Source organism: Trichechus manatus, unplaced genomic scaffold (assembly GCF_000243295.1).
Source record: "Trichechus manatus latirostris isolate Lorelei unplaced genomic scaffold, TriManLat1.0 scaffold00095, whole genome shotgun sequence".
NCBI classification, from domain to species: Eukaryota; Metazoa; Chordata; class Mammalia; order Sirenia; family Trichechidae; genus Trichechus; species Trichechus manatus.
The window spans coordinates 4,068,961-4,088,561 of record NW_004444031.1 but is presented as its reverse complement, the minus strand read 5'-3'; the positions used below and the strand labels follow the sequence as shown (position 1 = coordinate 4,088,561).

General features: G+C 40.5%; 1 long non-coding RNA gene across 1 annotated transcript in view; it reads right to left on the bottom strand.

The window, feature by feature from the left end:
• Positions 1 to 19,601, bottom strand: part of LOC111821660 (uncharacterized) — a 90,585-nt gene that overhangs the window by 21,411 nt on the left and 49,573 nt on the right. The gene's annotated exons all lie outside the window — the stretch shown is intronic.

Genomic DNA, 19,601 nt, shown 5'->3' with positions numbered 1-19,601 from the left:
GGACCAATAAGCAACATCATGATAAATGGAGAAAAGATTGAAGTTGTCAAGGATTTCATTTTACTTGGATCCACAATCAACACTCATGGAAGCAGAAGGCAAGAAATCAAACAATGTATTGCATTGGGCAAATCTGCTGCAAAAGACCTTTTAAAAGTGTTAAAAAGTAAAGATGTCACTTTGAGGATTAAGGTGCACCTCACCGAAGCCATGGTATTTTCGATCGCTTCATATGCATGTGAAAGCTGGACAATGAATAAGAAAGACTGAAGAACTGATGCCTTTGAATTATGATATTGGCAAAGAATATTGAATATACTATGGACTGCCAGAAGAAAAAACAAATCTATCTTGGAATAAGTACAGCCAGAATGCTCGTTATAAACAAGGATGGCAAGACTTTGTCTAATGTACTTTGGACATGTTATTAGGAGGGACCAGTCCCTGGAGAAGGACATCATGCTTGGTAAGGTAGAGGGTCAATGAAAAGGAGGAGGACCCGCAATGAGATGGATTGACACAGTCGCTGCAACAATGGGCTCAAGCATAACAACAATTGTGAGGATGGCATAAGACTGGGTAGTGTTTCGTTCTGTTGTACATAGGGTCACTATGAGTCAGAACCGAGTCGGCGGCACCTAACAACAACCACACCAATTCAATCCATGATAATGAGGAATCAAAAAGATTGAAATAGTGTAGTATAATGATCTGGAACCAACAAAGTTATTTTAAAATATGGAGAATATTTGTTTTGACCGTATGTTATGTGAAGTATCTTTGGGATTTAGTTGACTATAATCTCTTTGTTGTTGTGTGCTGTCAAGTTAATTCCAACTGATTGTGACCCTGTATAACAGAAGAGAACTTGTCCATAGGGTTTCCTAAGCTGTAATCTTTACAGAAAGCAGATTGCCAGATCTTTTCTCCCATGGAGCGGCTGGTGGGTTTGAACCACCGACCTTTTGGTTAGCAGCCAAGCACTTAACCATTGCACCATAATCTCATAAAAACTCAAATTAATATAATCCTTTTTCCATATTAAAAAACAAAATTGATGCATCAATGCAGGTAATAGACCCACTTATTAGGTGTCAGAGTGCCCACATTCATGGTATTGTGTCCATGTCCAGGTGCTCTACTCTAAGAGGGACATTTGCACACCAAAATTACATGTGTCCACAAAACTCTAGTCAGTAAGGTAGTTTACCCCAGTTGTAATTTAGTCCTCTGTCATATCTCATCTGAATTATGCTACCATTTCCTTCTCGCTTCCCCCCTGTTTAGAGATTTGCCTTCTTCAATCCATTTTTCACACTGTGGTCAAAGTGATCTTTCTAAAATGATAACCTGATCGTTCACTTCTGTGTGTCTCCAGATCTCCATTGCTCTCAGGATAAGACCTAAACATGGTGCTGATCTGGCAGTTAATGAGGCATTCAAGTTCTCTGTTGTTATGGAGACTCTGTGTGTGTGTGTGTAGGGGCAATAATCAACAAATAACAAAACTAACAAATAATAGGATGAACTCACGTGGCAGTAAGTACTACGAAGATGATAAAACAGTAACGGCATAAAGACTGATTGGAATGTGGGAAGCCTCCCTGAGGAGGAGAGATTTGGGCTGAGGGTGAATGATAAGATAGCCTTGAGAAGATCTTGGGGCTGAGCCGTCCAGGCACAGGAAACAGCAAGTGCAAAGGCCCTGAGGAGGAAAAATCATGGTAGATTTAAAGAACAGAAAGAGGCCCGTATTCCTGGACGGTGGTCCATAAGAGGAGAGACGGTATGATGAAAATTTTGAATAGCATCTATGGAAGAAGGAAAGGAAAGTAGTATTTACTGAGCCTTTTTATTTATGTGATTGCCTTTAATTTTGAAGACATCTGAAATTATCCCTTTTTATCAGATGAAAACAAAAGACGATCATAGAAGTTAATTGCCCAGGCTTTCACAGCTAGTAGCAGTAGAATTTAGTTATGTTTGATTTCAGACACACCTCCCTCCTTATGCAATTTCCTTGGTAATGTTTTTCTCAGAATGTTTGTCTCAGCTGAGTGTCCTTTATTCATCTTTATTTGCATTGTAGTTATCCTTTTTTATATATGTGATATCATTCTACTTTAGAAAGTAAACTACCAGGAGTGATGAACTTTGTCACTCTTACACTCCCACTGTACTTAGCCAAGTTTAAATATAAACTCATCAGGACTGCATTTCAGTGACAAATAAAGGAGTTAATGTGCCTCTCAGCAAAACCTCCCTTATATCAAGGGAGCAGTTTAGGGCCTGTGAGATAATGGCTCATTGTATGTAATCCTGGAGTTTATATACTAACTTTCCTTGTTGATGATGCCAAAGAGTTTAGCAGTCTATGTCAAACAGAGCAGAAGTTTTACACTTTAAAGAGATTTTTATGTTCCTTAGATAAAACGACCCCATTTATATTTTTTTAAATAAAAAAAAGTAAAGCACAAGAAATACTGAGATATGGTGGTTCAGTGGTAAGATTTGCAGATATGGTGGTTCTGTCAGGTCATCCCAACAGAAAAGCACAACAAAAGGTGCGATCAAGGCGATTCTGCCTCAGAAACTGATTTTTTTGCAATTGCTCCTTGGCTAGGAAAGAATTAAAAAACAATTTCTGGCATAAGTACTGAGTTGAACTTTCATGTTGGAGCCTCCCAGGTTCCCCTTTCCTAAGGAAAATCCTCTATATTTTACTTCTCTCATTTGAATTTGCTCCTGTTCAGTGAAGTCCATAAAGATCAAAAAAACCAAAACCAAACCCATTGCCATCGAGTTGTTGCCGACTCATAGTTAGTTACCTTGTAGGACAGAGTAGAACTGCCCCACGGGGTTTCCAAGGCCTTAAATCTTTACAGAAGCAGACTGCCACATCTTTCTCCTGTGGAGCAGCTGGTGGGTTTGAATCACTGATCTTTTAGGTAGCAGCCAAGGGCTTAACCATTGCACCACCAGGGCTCCCGTCCATAAAGATAATGATTATTAATTTAACAGCTCAGATATATTCTCCTCCTCAGTAGCTGGTCCATGCCCTTTGCTTTTCTATGAAACCTCCTATGTTTCCATTTCATTAAATGAAGAATACAATGTCACTTCCTGATGATCAGGAATAATTTAGAGTTGTTCCACATGATGTTTAATTATGCATGATCAGTTTCTGCCTGAACTGAGCTAGCCTGGCTTCCTGTAGAAGCATCAAGGTGGACTGTGGAAAAGGACAGCAGAATTTTTTTTTTAAATTGTGCTTTAGGTGAAAGTTTACAGCTCAAGTTAATTTCTCATACAAAAATTTATACACGTTTTGTGACATTAGTTGCAAGCCCTACAATGTGACAGCGCGCTTTCCCTTTCCACCCTGGGTTCCCTGTGTCCATTCAACCAGTTCCTGTCCCTTCCTGCCTTCTTATCCTGCCTCCGGACAGGAGCTGCCCATTCGTGTACCAGGTGTTTTAACCTGCATGATTTCAGTCACTCCTCACCCGTCTTTGAGGGGTGATGTTAAACGCTAAGGAGCCTATCCAAGATTACACTGCTAGAAATGTCAGGCCGTTTGACTCAGAAGTCTATGTTCTTAACCAGCGCCAATCTCCCTCTCAACTAATCTCAGATACTTTGCCCTAGAGAGGGAGTAGAGAAGTGGTTAAGAGCACAGACTCTGGAGGTGGGCCCAGTGGCATCACTAGGGTTGGTGTCACCAGTGTGGTAACTCACCGCCCTCCCATGACCTCCTCCCATACCAGACCATATAGAATCCTTAGTAATGTTTTTGTACTAATGTTACTCGTAAATTGTAATTCCTGTATATCACTCCTTCTTTTCCTTTAATTACTACTTCATTCTCAAGGAAAGCAGAATTTTTAACCAGAAAAATTAGCTATGCAGTGACAAAATGAGCTTTGTCCGTTTAAAGCTTGAGGCTATACCAGTGTTGGCATTGTTAGTGAGACAGATAGGGTTAACTGTGCTGGCGGAATAAAAGAGCTGTTAAAAGACTACCACCTAGAAGTTGGGTAATAAGAACCACATCCTGTGAACGTAACAAGAACCGCATCCTGTCAACATAAAATAAGGTTAAAACAACCCGTGAATGACTACTTCCTCCTTAGTGTTTTTCTAGTCCCTTTCCCCTTCTTGCAGCTTCGCACGCGCAGAACAAAGTCTGACTGCTGTTTTGGCCCTCTGAAGAGGGCGAGGTGATACAGAAGATCAGTGTGCCTGCGCCACATCCCATATTCCATAATAAGTGATGCTGAGAGCTGGCGAGGGGACTCCGTCTTGAATATCAGCAGGTTCCATCTTGGATTCTAGATGCACGAGCAACCTAATTAGTATGCACTACCATTGCAAGCAGTACCTGTCCCTTCGAAGAAACCCACTGAATATTCATTGCTCTGTTGTCCCCACTGAACCCTTATAAGCCCTAGCCAATCCTTTGTTTGGGGAGACAAAGGCTAGCATTGTTTGGTCCCTCTTTGTCTCCGCTCCTGAGCTACTTTTGCTCAATAAAGCTTTGTTCGTGCAGAAAACTTGAGCCTCTCCTGGTCATTCTCGGTCAGTAGAAGGCAAGAACCTCACAGGGGCTACCCCGGTTGGGCAGAAGACCCCAGCAACATTAGTTGCCATCAAGTGGATTCCAACTGACGGCGACCTCATGTGCTGCAGAGTAGAACTGCTCCATAGGGTTTTCAAGGCTGTCGACCCTTCAGAAGCAGATCACCAGGCCTATCTTTCAAGGTGCCTCTGGGCAGGTTTGAACCTACAACCTTTCAGCTATTAGTCAAGAGTTTAACCATTCATACCACCCAGGGTCGCTATCAAGTCCGAAACCAAAAAACCAAACTCATTGCCATCGAATTGATTCCAACTCATAGCGACCCTACAGAACAGAGTAGAACTGCCCCATGCGGTTTCCAAGGCCGTTATCTTTACGGAAGCAGACTGCCACATCTTTCTTCCGCAGAGCAGCTGGTGGGTTCAAACTACCCACCTTTTGGTTAGCAGCTGAGCACTTAACCACTGTGCCACCAGGGCTCCTTGACTATACCAATGGGAACCTGTGTGAATTCTAGCCTGTTTCCGTAACTATTTTACCATCTGGAATGATGGGTCAGTTCCTATTTTGCCCTTTGGCCTTATGGTCCTCGTAATATCTTTACTGCTTTCTGTAAAAGCACTGTAAAAAAATAAAAAGACAGAAAGCAGTGAAGATATTACGAGGACCACAAGGCCAAAAGGCAAAATAGGAACTGACCCAGGCAGCAAGGGTGTGCAAACAGGACAAGAGGGATAAAATACGTAAGCTGAGCGCAAGAAGTCATTCCAGAGGGTAAAATTGTTATGGGAACAGGCTAGAATTCACCCAGGAAGACTGAGCACAAAGCCGAGCACTGTGGAGAGGGAAGACCAGGAGGTGGATTGAAGTCATGTCAACAGATAGGAAGTAATAGAAGCACTAGATCAAAGACGCCTTCATGATGGAATAGCAGAGCAGGGGACGAAAAATAAAAGAGAAGCTAGGTGCGTGACCAATTTCAGATTCCTTATCTCTGAACTTGCTTTGTTCTTTTGATAACAGATCAAGCAACAGAGCAAAACATTTCAATGCTTCTGTTTAAAAATGTGATTCCAAAGGGCATGTCTTAAAAAACAAATGGAAGAATGGCACGTTTATGGTCCCTTTAGCTATAGCTCATAACCTGTCTTGAGCTTTCTGTGGATTTCTTTCCTTGGGCGAGGTCTTTTGCATTTTGTCAGATGGTATATCGTCAGGCTGCAAAGTGCAATGGAGAACAGGCTGACTTTTGATTTGAGGACTATAGGTTTTGTTATTTAGTAAAGTACCAAGGCATTCTACTTACTCAGAATGATCGACTGACTGAGTGTTCTGAGAGTTGGGGGAGGAGGTGAGGTGGGAAGTGGTTCATACTTTGGAGCTGATTGCTCCTAAATAGTTTTTTCTTTTCTCAAGCTTTCTTTCTTTTTTTTTTTTTTAACCTCCATGGTAATAACCACAATGTGTGCAATCTGTTGGTATACCTCATTTCATTATATTGCAGATTTTAAGTGCTCCTGTAGCTTCATATATAAATCACTTATACTTTTGTATGACATTTACTGTTTTCAAATTCAACATAAATTGCTGCATGACAACATAATTGACAAGCCGACATTATCCTGGCAAATAACTGCAATAGATACTGGCAGCCTCTGCCCTGCTGTGCTCGTGCCTGCCTGTTGCCAATCACTCTGCGGCGCTGACAGGGAGGCCCCACAAATGACAGTAATCACCATTGTTCATATCCAGAAACAAACTCATGGAGATTCAGATGCTTGCTCTTGAACAGGCCGAATGCCAATCTGATGAAAGTAACTTGGCGTCTTACTCAATAAGGGAGAAATGATGGTGCGGGACAGATGGGGTTTTATTTCAGCAAGAATGGCTTTCATGCTGTTTTGTGTAGCTTTGGATTCATATGTTTGTCGTGACCAGGTGTACTTTCCCTCTTGTTTTTCCACGTTTCCTTACACACGACATCGCACACAGAGGCGTGCCTTCCCCTGCCCTCCCATTCCAGAGCTGTATTCTCCCTTGATGAGTCATGGATTATGGGCCATTCTACAGATGGGGTGAGGGTGGGGTTGGGGTGTGAGGGCAATAAAGAGTTTTTTTTCCTGCAAAGAAAGCATCCTTAGATTTATAGACTTCCCCAAAATTCTCTTTTTCTCCAGCTGTAAACAAAAACAACAACAAAACCCAGTTGCCATTCCAACTCATGGTGATCTGTGTGTGTCAGAGTAGAATTGTGCTCCATAGCATTTTCAATGGCTGTTGTTTTGGAAATTGTTCACCAGGCCTTTCTCCTGAGGTGCCTCTGGGTGGACTCAAACACCAAACTTGCTGTTAGCAGCTCAACATGTTAACCATTTGCACCACCCAGGGACTCTTTTCGGTTGTAGCAGGATTTAAAAATACAGTATATATATATATATATAACTGGAGGAGGTCCTAGGAGAGCAGAAGGGAGCTGTAACAAATGGAGTGATGAGAAAGGTGTGAAAGGAGGCCTGAGAGAAAGCTGGGTGGAAAGGTGGTTAAAATAATTTAAGAGTAGGATTTAATATTTGATTTTAAATTAGTGACAGTGATGTGACATAGACTGTTTCCATTGCTTGAACTTTTTAGTCAAAATCTGCTCTATATGTGTGATTGTCAAGGTTGTGTGTAACTTGGCTGGGCCATGATTCTCAGTGGTTTGGCAGTTATGATGTAGTTTGGCAGTTGTATGGTGACGTGATCACCTCCATGATGAGATTTGATATAATGTGATCACCTCCATGATGAGATCTGCTGTCAGTAGCCAATCTTGAAAGGGAGTTTCCTTGGGGGTGTGGCCTGCATCGAATATAAGTAGACTTTCTGGCAAGGCTCACGGGCTTTTGCTCGCTCTGGATCCTGCAGCTGGCCCCTGTTCCTCTGACCTCTGGATCTTGGGACTTGAGCTAGCAGCTTACCTATAGTCTTGCCTGCCGATCTTGGGATTCATTGGTATTCTCAGCCTGTGAGCCAGAGCCGTGCTGTCTGACTTGCCGATCTTGGGTTCGCCAAACCCTGTGGCTATGTGAATCAGGAGAAGCCGCCAGCCTGACCCACGTTCCAGCCTCGACAACCACATGAGCCATTTCCTTGATATAAATCTCTTTCTCTATGTATTTATACACTTTACTAGTTTTGCTTCTCTAGAGAACTCAGCCTAAGACAATATGCAACCTTGTATTGGTGGCATTTGGGGAGCAAAAAGACACCATGTACCAGATAGGAAGATGTTCTCAAAACTCGATGAATTGAGAGAGTACAGAAACGTACAGCTGGATGTGACTAGGAAAAAAGTAAATCTTTTCCAAGAGAGACTTCAGGGCCACTGGCTTTCCCAAAGCAAGAGAAATAGGTGTCTGGTTGATTTATTTGAACTCAAAGGGCAAGGTAACTTTGGTTACATCTTAGTTTTTCAGCCATACTCCTTGCCTCGTTCTGTCTGTTTTAGTTCAATTCACATAATAACCCAAGGGCTATTTAATCTTTATTACTGTTAAAAGCCATGTGAGGATACAGGATATGTGTATAGTGGGTCGGAAACTTGTGAGGAGGAGAGTGGCCAGGAGGAACCTAAATCTGGTATTCAGGCACACCTGGGTGTGCTTGGTAAACTGGGGCTGGACACAAGCCCATGGACTCCTGTCTGGGTCTTTGGGGAAGAGAGAAGGATCTGTGAGTAAACACTGAACAGCCAATCACTAAACATTTTAGAAGGGATTAGGCAAAAATACTCCCCTGCTTTGGTAACTCAGAAAAAGATTATGGCACTCAAGTTGGAGATAGATAGTCTTATGGCCTTCAACTGAAAGCCCCACACAGCTTTGGCCCTGTGACAGCTTCAGGGCATCAGGACAGCAACCTTAGGGGTGGTGGCCCTGACTGAGGAGGAAACAGCAATAATAATAATAACATGATGGAGAGCTAGCCCTAGGCCAGGCCACAAGAGCTTTATATGTAACACATTTAATCATCACAACAACCCTATGTGGTAAATACTATTTCACAATTAAGAGAGGAATCAGATAGCCAGGAAGGTGCAAGGCATTTCATACCAGGCAGTCTGGCTCTAGAGCCTGAGCTCTTATTTCTATGCTATGTTCCTCTCTAGGAGTTACGCTTTGTGGCAATGTCTGAGTGACTAGAATTGAACAAGTTTCTGTGGTGAGAGGTCAGGAGGAAGAAGGAATGCCTAGAAGATCAGAAGGTCTGTGGTAACCAGACCAGGGAGCACATATGCGACATTGCCTGGAACCCTAACGAGTTCTTACAGAGGCACCATAGAGGGATCAGCGTCCCACTTTAGCACGTAGGAGACAGAGGTTACATAGATATTCATTCAACAAGTCTTGATTGAGCATCTACACAGTGTACAACATTATTCTTAGTTCAGTTCTGAATCAGAGAAGGAAACTTCCCTTGGAGAACTTAAGGGTGAAGATAAGAATATCACATGAATGTAATAATTATACACAATCCTGATATTGGACTTGTGAAAGTTTCACATAAAGGCTATGGTTAGTCATGGTTGAGAGAGGTTATATCTGCTGAAGGGGTGAGTGGCTGGTAGAGGATAGACAGAGAATGGTGTCTTAGGCTGGGCTCTCTAGAGAAGCAAAATCAGCAAAGCGTATAAATATATATATATAGAGAGATATTTATATCAAGGAAACAGCTCATGCGGTTGTGGAGTCTGGAATGTCCCAAGTCTGTGGATCAGGATAGAGGCTTCTTCAGATTCAGGTAGATGCAGGGGCTGGCGAACACAAGATTGGCAGGTCAGAGAGCAGGGCTCCTGCTCACAGGCTGTGAAGATCAACAAATCCCAAGTTTGGCAGGTAAGCTGCTAGCTCAAGTCCCAAGAATCAGAGGTCAGTTGAACAGGAGCCAGCTGCAGGATCCAGAGTGAGCAAAAAGCCAGAACGTCTACTTATATTCAGATGCAGGCCACATCCCCAAGGAAATTCCCTTTCAACTGACTGGCTACTCACAGCAGATCCCATCATGGGAGTGATCACATATAAACACTGAGAATCTTAGCCCAGCCAAACTGACACACTATCTTAAAGATCACAGATGGGTTAGAAAATGTATTTCACCTAGGATTTGAAGGCATAACCTATTCATTTGGGTTATGATTTTTCTGCAACCCCTACATGATCCTTAAGCTTTTTCTTTTGCAACTCCTATGTAACCAGATTTGCAAGGCCTGAGCATAAGTAACCCATTTCTCCTGCTAAATCTCTGCCAGAATTGCTTAAGCTACCTTTCCTCTTGCTGCTAAGCACTTGGCGGCTAACTGAAAGGTCGGGAGTTCATACCCACCAGCCGCTCCGTGGGAGAAAAGACCTGGCAATCTGCTCCTGTGAAGATTACAGCCCAGGAAATCTATGTAGCAGTTCTACTCTGTCCTATAGGGTCGCTATGAGTTGGAATCAACTCAGTGGCACACAACAACAGCAACAAACTCAGTTCCACAGAATGTTCTTCTCTGGACCAGCTCATCCTTAGGCCATCTACTTCCGAGAGCACATAATGAAGCATTTGCTTTCAGTACACATCACATCCTTGTTTCCTTCCTTCTTCCTTTTTTCTCTGACCAACCTGAGTGCTCATGACACGTAAAAGTTCTGCTAAATACCAGAAGGAGTCCTGGTGGCGCAGTGGTTAAGCATTCGGCTGCTAACTGAAAGGTTTGTGGTTCAAACCCACCAGCCACTTCATTGCAGAAAGATGTGGCAATCTGCTTCTGTAAAGATTACAGCATTGGAAACCCTATGGGGCAGTTCTACTTTGTCCTATAGGGTCACTGTTAGTCAGAATCGACTCAATGGCAATGGGTTTTAAATGCCAGAAGGCAAGGTGATCTTCCTGCTATAACAGCCCACAGTTTTCCCTCTTCTTACCTGTTTTCTTGGTGGTCTTACCGTAGGAGCCTCAGCACATGGCTAAAGAATTCAACCCTTTCTTTGAGGTGTTTCCTGCCCTATGCCTCTTTCAGTCCACAGGTACCTCCCTTCTCCAAGCCCAAAGCATCATTATTTTCTTATTCTTCCCATGTCTCTAAGGTCCCTGTGTGGGGCAAACAGTTTGTGCTTGACTACTAATTGAAAGGTTGGTCGTTTGAATCTACTCAGTGGCACCTCAGAGGAAAGGCCTGTGATCTACTTCTGTAAGATTCTAAAAAAAAAATAAAACCAACAAGCCAAACTCATTGGGGTTGAGTTGACTCTGAACTCATAGTCATCCTATAGGACAGAGTAGAGCTGCCCCATAGAATTTCCAAGGAGTAGCTGGTGGATTTGAACTGCCGACCTTTTGTTTCACAGCCAGTCTCTTAACCACTGTACCACCAGGGCTCCTCTGTAAGATTACAGCCATTGAAAACCCTAGGGAGCACAGTTCTATTCTGAAACACGTAGGCTCATCATGAGCAGTTCTACTCTGAAGCACTAGGGTTGCCATGAGTTGGAATTGACTCAAAGGTAAGTCAATTCCCCGTCCTCCTCCCCCCCCCGCCAGCCCCTCACTTCTCCCAGCTTTACCCATATCTGTAACCACGCCTAGGCTGAACCCTCTTTTACAGTTCTGTTGGTGCCTGGAGGAGAAGGCTTTCTTCCTCATTTTAAGCTCTTTGACTTAAGGTTCAAGCTATTTTCTTGGTGTTACCTGGCCCTCTGGGTTCTATAATGTCTCTAATTAGAACTTTTTTTTTTTTTGGTTTGGGGCCCTGGACAATTGACTCTATTTTCCCATGTAGCGTACATTTCTCGTGTGTCTACCGCTCTCTGCACTCTCCATCTCTCTCTCTTTTACGTCCTTTTTATTTTACTTTCAATCATAAAACTATCCTGGTAGGATGTTCTAGTTTAATCAGTAAGCATTTTGAGTCCTGGGCACCTATTCTGGACTGACTCATCTTATGTTCTGTCAAGCCTCATCTTGGAGCTCTTAATTTAACTAAAAATAATTTTTAGCTCTCCAAACTGTGATCTTCATGTCTTTTTGCACTTGAAGACAACTGACCTTACTTAAGTTTCCATTTCTCCACACGATCGCTGGAGTAAAAATGTTAGACTCCAGGGGGGAACCCTACCTGCTTTTCTCAAGAACAATGATTGATTAAAGCTCAATAGGTATTTGTTGAATGAAATCACGCTATGGAAGAATATTTAATGACAAAAATACTACATATCTATATCTATACTATACATTGTCAGGTTAAGAAAAAAGCAGCTTCAAAAGTGTATGCAGAATATGACCTAAATTTTGTTGTAAAAATTATACATGCACATATAAAAAATGAAAAGATAAATATGTAATAACAAAATGTTAACAGTAGCTCTCTAATTAAGCAATTCTTACTTTCTTCTTTGGTTTATAAATTTTTATGGATTCAATTATGCCCCCCCAAAATATACGTTGGAATCACATCCTGTGGATGTGATCCCATTTGGAAATAGGGTTTTCTTTGTTATGTTAATGATGTCGTATCAACGTAAGTTGTGTCTCAAACCTAATCACTTTTGAGGTATAAAAAGAGCAGATTGGGCACAGACATAAGCAAGCACAAAAGGCGGAAAGATAGATGACACATGGAGATCTTCAAGGAACTGAGGAACAGAAGCTGAAAGAGATGAGGATCTTTGCCCAGGGCTGACAAAGAGCTTCCCCTGTAGCCAGTGGTCTGAATTCGAACTTCTAGCTTTCTGAACTGTGAGAAAAGACATTTCTCTTCTTTAAGGCCCTGGTGGCGCAGTGGTTAAAAGCTCATGCTGCTAACCCAAAAGTTAGCGGTTCACATCCACCAGATCCTCCTTGGAAAACCCTATGGGACAGTTCTACTCTGTCCTATAGGGTTGCTGTGAGTCAGGATCGACTTGATGGCAACGGGTTTGCTGTGGTACTTCTGCTACAGCCGCACTAAGAAACTAAGACATATGTTGTCTATGTTTTCCATATTACTTTTGTAAAACGAAGGAAAGTTTTTATATAAGCAGCAACATTCAAACATATCTAAAACCCCACATTTATATGTTATCACATCTTACTTTGTCCTCACTTGCTTAATTCACAATCACTTCTTGGAAAAGGGTGTTTTTATGATGTCAGGAATTCAAATATACCACAGTAAAGGGACATTGGCCATTTCCTAAATGACTTCTGGGATAACCCACAGCAGGGAGAAGGAGTGGAGGAGAGAAGTTGATGTGATTTTATAGGATCTGAAACTAACCTAGTGTGTTTTGGGAAACTGACCTAAAAAGGTTCTGCCTTTGCAAAAATCATCTGACTTCTTATTTTTCTATTGAAGTGACAATTCACTTAAATCACTTAACACACATTTATTGAGCATTCACCCATTGCCGGGAGCTATTCTGGAATTTCCGTTTTAGTGGGGAGAGACAGAATAAACAAGTACATAGCAATAACTGTTATAAAGAGAATAAAATACAATACAAGAGTGTTGTTGTTAAGTGCTGTTAAGTTGGCTCTGACTCATAGTGACCTTATGTATAGCAGAACGAAACATTGCTCTGTCCTGAGCCATTTTCATGATCACTGGTAAGTTTGATCCATTGTTGTGACTATTGAGTCGGTCCATCTCATTGAGGGTTATACCCTTGTTTTTACTGATCCTCTGCTTTACCAAGTATGATGTCCTTTTCTAGTGATTGGTCTTTCCTGATGACATGTCCAAAGTAAGCGAACTGAAGTCTTGCCATCCTCACTTGTAAGGACCATTCTGGTGTATTTCTTCTAAGACTGATTTGTTCCCTCTTTTGGCAGTCCACGATACATTCAATATTCTTGGCCAACACCACAGTTCTAATGCATCAATTCTTCTTCTGTCTTTCTTTTTTATTGTCTACTTTCTGATAAGAGGGAGGGAATTGCCTAGCTAGGGTGGTCAGGAAGAGCCTCTGTTAGAGGGTTACATTTGGGTAGTGACCTAAGTGATATGAAAGAAAAAATCATGTGAGGATCTAAAAAAAAAACCAAACCCACTACCGACGAGTTGATTCCAACTCATAGCGACCCTGTAGGACAGAGTAGAACTGCCCCATAGGGTTTCCAAGGCGGTTATCTTTGCGAAAGCAGAGTGCCGTATCTTTCTCCAGCGGAGTGACTAGTGGTTCGGACCTACGACCTTTCAGTTAGCAGCCGAGCGTTAACTACTGCACAACCAGGGCTCCTGGGTGAGGATCTCAGGAAACACCATTCCAGGAAGAGAGAACATTGCAAGTGCAAAGGTCCTGAGGCATTACTGAGTTTGGATTGTTTGTGGGACAGCAGAAAAACTGGAGTGAGAAGGATCAGTGAGCAGGTGGGAGAATGGTGAGAGAGGGAAGCAGGCAGCAGCCAGCTCATGTAGAGCCTGAAAGGGCATGCTAAGGAGTGATATTTTTCCTCAGTGTAATAGGATGGTTTTATGCAAACTGACTTGTACCTAAAAAAAGCAGTTATCCTGACTATCATGATTACTATCTCTCTTTTCCTCTAACTTTCAAAAACTTCTCAGATTTATAATAGGGAAGGGAATAGTCAAAGAAACTCTCTACCATTCTCTGAAAACTCTACCTGTTAAAATCATACTATGGGAAATTTTAAACTTTGTCAACCTTGTTCAGAGGCTTTCTTACACTGAAGGAAGGTAGTTTGTAGTGAAAGCTAGGCTCTGCTTGAGTAATTTCAGGAAATGGAATATTTTTCCCCCTAAGTGGTATGTGGTGTTTGGTGTACGTAAAAGTGCCCATAGGATACTCTGTGGTACTTTTCTTTTTCCTCTGAATAGAACAGAGTTAAAACTCAGTAAATAATTTTGATCTTAAAATGGAAAAGCTGGTATGTTTGAAGCAGGTATTATTTAAACACTATACCACAAAGTTGGATAATAAAGTAATCTTTAGTTTTATAAATTTATATAATAGGGTTCTGGGCCCTCAGAAAGGGGGTATACAGTTTTAAGGGAATTGGATGTTAGGAAGTATGCTACTATTATTTCTACTTTGGGACCTTTCAGATGCAGATTAGAAAAGTTTTCTAATTTGGTCTTGCAGTTATTTTGAGAAATAAAATAACTTACAGTTGCTTGAAATTTTTAATTTGTTTTCTTATGATTGCAAAAAGTACTCCTAGTTGAACTTTAGCACCTTATATTAGCTAGATACTTTAATAAATTAGTCCTTCAATACCTTTATCATGGTGTCTAATTTTTAAGCATTAAGATAAGGTGTATACATACATGTGTATATATATGTGTGTGTATATATATATATATGATTTTAGCTAATTATAGGTTGTTCGTTTTTGTATCAAGAATAAAAATGAGTCTAGGGAAAATTATTCCACTTCCCTTAGAGGTTTATTAAACACTGATTTAAAGGTCTGTGGCATCTTTAGGAAATTACATCTTCTGGTTGTAAACTTCCAACTTCCACTTTGCTGTGTGTGGTTTAGAACAAAACTAGCTGACTGTTCTCATCTTTTTATATATCAGGTTTTAATTGCCTCTGTCAGGATTGGCAAATAGATTTTAGTTCATGCCCCAACCCTATTCACCGGTTGCGGTTGCCAAATGACATATTGAGGAGGATTCTGTGTCTCGGTCCCTGATCTGTGGGAGAGAGTGTGGTGTTGTATGAACAACATCTAGCACACACAAGGAGTCAGGGGACTGTCACAGGTGCCACACACTGGCTAGCCCTGATCTAGATCTTGCTGAAGATTGTGTGTTTGGGGGCTTGTGCGGAACCTGTGCATAGATTGTTATTATGACTATTGAAACTAGTGATGGCAACGTGGTGTAGTCAAGGAGCATTGTACTGACAATTGTTGGCTGTGATTGATTCGGCCTTTGACTCATGGTGACCCCACGCACAACAGAATGAAATGCTACCCAGTTCTGTGCCATCCCCATGATCACTTGGGGATTGGACCACTGAGATGCATAGGGTTTTCATTGGCTAATTTTTGGTAGTAGACACCCGGCCTTTCTTCCTAGTCTGTCTTAGTCTGGAAGCTCTGCTGTTCAGCATCATGGGAACATACAAGCCTCCACTGACAGACGGGTGGTAGCTATGCATGAGGTGCATTGTCTGGGAATCGGACCCGGGTCTCCCACATGGGAGGTGAGAATTCTACCACTGATTCAGCACTGCCTGCTTTGTAGGTTCTAAAACACACGGGTGCTGTCTCCCACAACCTCAAATTAGGGATGATTTTGACTGTGGGAGGTGAGGAAACAATCAATAGACAGGAAGAATTCCGTGGATCGTGATGAGAAGCTGTAAGTGCAGTTACTGCCTTAAAGCACCATGAACTTCTTGAACTTGACTGTATTTAATTTTGCTGCAACTCCAGCTGGACTCAAGTTTGACCATTTGGAAAAAGCTGTTATTAAGAGTTCTGCATGTGCTATGCCAGCTGTATGTCATTTTTAGAATATGGCTTTAGTTCTCTATTTTGAGAAGACTTTTTTTTCAGTTTCTAGCGGTCAGCATTACTGAGAGACACTCAGCTCATCAGAGGTTTCTTAAAGGGCAAACTCAATTAGGAGTGGGAGACGAAGTGATTCTAATGCTCTACGAATGCAGTTGATTTCAAAGGGAAGCAGTTTACTTTCAACTTGAAATTGCTGCCATATTCTGCTAGACAGCAGCTGCCATCCCAATTGCCATTGGGATTCTTTTGTATCACTGACAGACAGTTTAAGGAATTCTCAAAGTATTGTGAATTATTTCAGGGATGTTTGGAGTGGTGCTTTTCTTTATTCTAGGAACTTACTTGCTAGAAGCTGTTGTGTAGTTTGAAGAAGGATGCCAGCTAGGTTCAAAGAGGCAAAACCTTTCACCAAGGAATAACTTATTGCAAAGGTAAGCTTTCCTTCCTGTTGTCTTAGAGAGTGGTGTTCAGCATTCAGAATGCTTTATCTTCATACTCTTAGAGTAGAACTGAATTAGATTAAAAGGAGTTTCTTTTTTCATATTCTTTTTTTTTTTATTGAGGCAAAATTTATGTATAGTGAAATGCACAGCTCTTAGGCTTACGATTTGGTGAGTCCTGATAAATATATGCTTCATTGTAACCATTATTGCAATCAAGATATAGAACATTTCTATCACCCTAGAAAGTTCCCTCATTCCCTCTTCTATTTTTCCTATCCCCTACAGACAACCACTGTTCTACTTTTTATCACCATAGATTAGTTTTGCCTGTTCTAGAACTTCATAGAAATCAATTCACACAGTGTGTACTCTGCTGTGTCTGTCTTCTTTTACTCAACATAGTGCCTTTGAGATTGATCCATATTGTCGCATGCATTAGTAGTTTATTCTTTTTATAGTGGTATCAATATACCACGATTTGTTTATCCTTATTCCTGTTGATGGACATTTGGGTTGTTTTCAGTGTTTATCTTTTATGAATAAAGCTGCTATAAGCAAATATTTTTATCTTCATATGTTTTTATTTCTCTTGTGTAAATACCTAGGAGTATACTTGCTGGAGCATAGAATAAACGCGTTTTTTAACTTTAAAAGAAACTGCCAAACAGTTTTCCAACGTGGTTGTACCATTTTACACTCACACCAGCAAAGTATGAGAAACAAAGTTGCTCTACATTTGTACCAACTTTTGGTATTCTGTCTTGTAGTCATTTGAGTAGGTATGCAGTGGTATTTCTTTGTGGTTTTAATTTGTATTTCCCTGATGACTAACGATGATTAAAGCATCTTTCGTGTACTTATTCACTAGTTTTATATCTGTTTTTGTGATGTTGCTATTCACATCATTCACTCATTTTTAAATTGGGTTGTTTTTCTTATTGATTGTAGAGATTCTTTACATATTTTGGGTACAAGTCCTTTATCAGATATATGATTGAGAATATATCATTTTCTTGATAGTATCTTTTGATATGCAGAAGTTTTAAATTCTGCTAAAATTAATTTATCAAGATCTTTTCTTTTATGTTAAATGCTTTTTAAGTCCTCTGAGAAATTTTGCCTACTTCAAGGTCATGAATACATTCTCCTTTTTTTTTTTAATTCCAGAAGTTTTACAGATTTAACTTTAAGGTTTATGTCCATTATCCATCTCAAATTAATATTTGTGGGTGGAGGAAGATAGCAGTGAGGGTTTTCCCATATGTTTATTCAGATATTCTAGGACAGTGTATTAAAAAGACTTTTGTTTCCCCACTGAATTGCCTTGATGCCTTTGTAAAAAATCAATTGTGTAGGTGTGGATATTTCTGGACACTCTATTCTGTTCCATGAATGTATTTATTTATTCGTATGCCAATAACACCTTGTCTTTTGTTAATTTTATTTTATTTTTCTTTAGGTGACAGTTTACAAAGCAAGTTAGTCTTCCATACCATAGTATGTACATAAAGTGTTTCACGACCTTGGTTTCATTCCCTACAATGTGTCAGTACTCTCTCCGTTTCCACCCTGGTTTCCCATTTTCTTTCTCCCTGATTATCTACCCCTTCTTGCCTTCTCATCTTATAACTGACTGTTCTAAGGAGTATGTTCTTCTCAAGTGTTATTGTTTTCTTATGTACTTGTCTATTGTTTGGCTGGGAGGTAGTCTCTGAGAATGGCTTCATTTCCAGGTCAGAAGTGTGTCTAAAAGCCATAATCTCAGAGGTTCCTCCAGTCTCTGTAAAACCAGCAAGCCTGGTCTTTTTTGTGAGTTTAATTTTTTTGTTCTACAATTTCCTCCCACTCTGTCTAGGATCACTGTATCTAAGTTCTCTGTTGTTATATAGGAATCCAAATGATTTTTGTATGTTGATCTTGTAACCTGCTACTTTGCTGAATAATTCTAATTCCAGGAGCTTCCTTGTGGAATCCTTGAGATTTTCTATGTATAGGATCGTATTGTCTGTGAATAGGGATAGTTTTACTTCTTCCTTACAAATTTATATACCCTTTATTTATTCTTCTTGCCTCATTGCTCTAGCTAGGACTTTCAGTACAATGTTGACTAAGAGTGGTGATAAAGGGCATCCTTATCTGGTTTCTTTTTTCAAGGGGAATGCTTTCAGTCTGTCTCCATTGACAATAATGTTGGCTGCTGATTTTGTATAAATGCCCTTTATTATATTGAGGAATTTCCCCTTTATTCCTATTTAGCTGAGAGTTTTTAACAGGAATGTTGTTGGACTTTATCAAATGCCTTTTCTGCATTGATTGAGATGATCATGTGATTCTTTTGTTTTATTTATGTGGTGGATTATGTTGATTGATTTTCTAATGTTGAATCATGCTTGCATACCTGGTATGAATCCCACTTGATCATAAAGGATTCTTTTTTTGATATGCTGTTGAATTCTACTGGCTAGAATTTTGTTGAGAAGTTTTGCATCTATGTTCATGAGGGATATTGGTCTGTAATTTTCTTTTTATGTGATTTCTATGTCTGGTTTTGGTATCAGGATTATGCTGGATTCACAGAAGGAATTGGGAGTATTCCCTCCTTTTCTATGCTCTGAAATAGCTTTAGTAGTATTGGTGTGAGTTCTTCTCTGAGTATTTGGTAGAATTCTCCAGTGAAACTGTCCAGGCCAGGACTTTTTATATATATGTGTATTTTTGTTTATTGTACTTTAGATGAAGGTTTACAGAACAAATAATTTCTCATTAAACAGTCAGTACACATATTGTTTGATGACATTGGTTAACAACCCCATGACAAGTCAATACTCCCCATTTTTGACCTTGGAGGACTTTTTTTTTTGGTGAAAATGTACATAGTCAAAGTTACACCATTTCAAAAGTTTCTACATGTACAATTCAGTGACATCGATTACATTCTTCCAGTTGCGCTGCTATTCTCACTAACCTTTTCCAAATTATTCCATCACCATTATCTTCAATTCACTGCCCCCTACGCTTCCCATCAAACCTTTTGAGTTGCTGTTATCAATTTGCTCTCACATAGATAATTCTTCTTTTTTTTTTTTGGTACCTTA